This window comes from Oryctolagus cuniculus, chromosome 1 (genome assembly GCF_964237555.1).
Source record: "Oryctolagus cuniculus chromosome 1, mOryCun1.1, whole genome shotgun sequence".
Lineage (NCBI taxonomy): Eukaryota > Metazoa > Chordata > Mammalia > Lagomorpha > Leporidae > Oryctolagus > Oryctolagus cuniculus.
In genome coordinates, this window is record NC_091432.1 from 149,352,302 (window position 1) to 149,354,785 (window position 2,484).

The 2,484-nt window shown below is 38.6% G+C and overlaps 1 pseudogene; it reads left to right on the forward strand.

The window, feature by feature from the left end:
* Positions 1-1,387: 1,387 nt before the first annotated feature.
* On the forward strand, positions 1,388-1,466 carry LOC127485372 (U2 spliceosomal RNA; annotated as a pseudogene).
* The last annotated feature ends 1,018 nt before the right edge of the window (positions 1,467-2,484 follow it).

A 2,484-nucleotide genomic window follows, 5' to 3' on the forward strand; every position in this document is an offset into this window, starting at 1 on the left:
ATGACATGATCTTAAATAAATACAGGAGATCCAAAAGACTCCACTGAGAAACTGCTGGAACTCATAAAAGAATTTGGTAAAGTGGCAAGATATAAAATCAACACAGAAAAATCAATAGCCTCTTTATACATAGTCAATGCTGTGGCTGAGAAAGAACTTTTAGGGTCAGTTCCATTCACAATAGCTCCAAAGAGAATTATATAACTTGGAATAAATTTAACCAAGGATGTCAAAGACTTCTATGATGAAAATTACAAACCACTTAAGAAAGAAATAGAAGACATTAAAAAAATGGAAAAAACCTTCCATGTCCAATGGATTGGAAGAATCAACATCATCAGAATGTCCATACTATCAAAAGCAATTCACAGATTCATTGTGATCCCAATTCAAATACCAATGACATGCCTCACAGGTTTAGAGAAACAATCATGCTAAACTTCATATGGAAACACAAGATACCCCAAATAGCTAAAGCAGTCTTATACAGCAAAAACAAAGCCAGAGGCATCATAATAGCTGATTTCAAGACATACTACAAGGAAATTATAACCAAAACAGCCTGGTGCGGGCACAAAAACAGACTTGTAGATGAATGGAACAGAACAGGAGCTCCAGAAATTCATCCAACTACAACCAACTTATCTTTGATCAAGGAGCTAAAACCAATCCCTGGAACAAGGATAGACTCTTGTAACAAATGTTGCTGGGAAAATTGGGTCTCCATGTGCAGAAGTATGAAACTAGACACATACTTTACATCTTAATATAAAATCTACTTGAAATGGATCAAAGATCTAAATCTATGATCTTTTAACATCAAATTACTGGAGAACATTGGGGAAAGACATAGGCAAATAAAAACATAGGCAAAGTTTCCTTGGAAAAGACCCTAGAAGCACAGGGAATCAAAGCCAAAGTTGACAATTGGGATTACATCAAGCTGAGAATCTTCTTTTCTGCAAAAGAAACAGTACAGAGAAGAAACAACTGACAGAATGGGAGAAAGTTTTTGCAAAATATGCAACTGATAAAGGGATAACATCCAGAATCTATAAAGAGCTCAAGTAATTCAACAACAAAAGATCAAACAATCCAGTAAAGAATTGGGCATTTTTCAAGAGAGGAAATTCAAATTGCCAACAGACACTTGAGAAAATGCTCAGGGTCACTAGACATCAGAGAAATACAAATCAAAATCACACTGAGATTCCACCTCATTCCAGTCATAATGGCTCACATATGGAAATTAACAAAAGACAAATGCTGGTAAGAATGTGAGGAAAAAGGTACCCTGGACAAATGTTGGTAGGAATGTTTTGTGATCCAGCTACCCATTCCTGGGAATTTAACCAAACCAAAGAGAGATCAGTATATGAAAAAGTTAATTGCTTCTCAGCCTTTTGGCTAAGATCAAGTGTAGTATCTGTTCTTATCAGTATATGAAAAAGTTATCAGTACCCCCATGTTCATTGCAGCACAATTCACAATAGCTAAGAGATGGGATCAAACAAGATGTCGATCAACTGTTGACTGGATAAAGAAATTATGGTATATATACACTATTGAGTACTACTCAGCTGTAAAAAAAAATGAAATCCTGTCTTTTACCACAAGATGAACTCAGCTGGAAACCATTACACTTAGTGAAATAAGCTAAGCCCCAAAAGACAGATATCCTATGTTTTCCCTGATTGGATATAACTAATAGAGTTTCTGAAATGTAGTGTATTGGAGTGAAATGGACATTTTGAGATTTGATGATTATTTACAGCTCTAATCTCTTCTGTTGTTTTTTATTTGTTTGTTTTTCTCTTCATACTATTTGTTGAACTTTTTTACTTAGTGTAGGGTTAACTATATGATCATTTTTATTTATTTATTTTTTGACAGGCAGAGTGGACAGTGAGAGAGAGAGACAGAGAGAAAGGTCTTCCTTTGCTGTTGGTTCACCCTCCAATGGCTGCCGCGGCCAGCGCGCTGCGGCCGGCGCACCGCGCTGATCCAATGGCAGGAGCCAGGAGCCAGGTGCTTTTCCTGGTCTCCCATGGGGTGCAGGGCCCAAGCACCTGGGCCATCCTCCACTGTACTCCCGGGCCACAGCAGAGAGCTGGCCTGGAAGAGGGGCAACCGGGACAGAATCCGGCGCCCCAACCGGGACTAGAACCCGGTGTGCCGGCGCCGCTAGGCAGAGGATTAGCCTAGTGAGCCGCGGCGCCGGCCTATATGATCATTAATTAAACTGTGGATAGATCTTTGTAAAAATTAAGAATGAGAATGTGAGAGGGAGTAGGAGCAAGGGTTGGAGCATGGGCAGGAGGCGCAGTCAGGGGTAGCGTCACTATGTTCCTAAATCTATATATATGAAATACATGAAACTTGTATAACAAATAAAATTTAAAAAAATCACAGGTCACTAAAATTGTGGGATCATAACATTCACAACCATTAGGTTAACAAAGATATGAAACACAGTTTGACAAA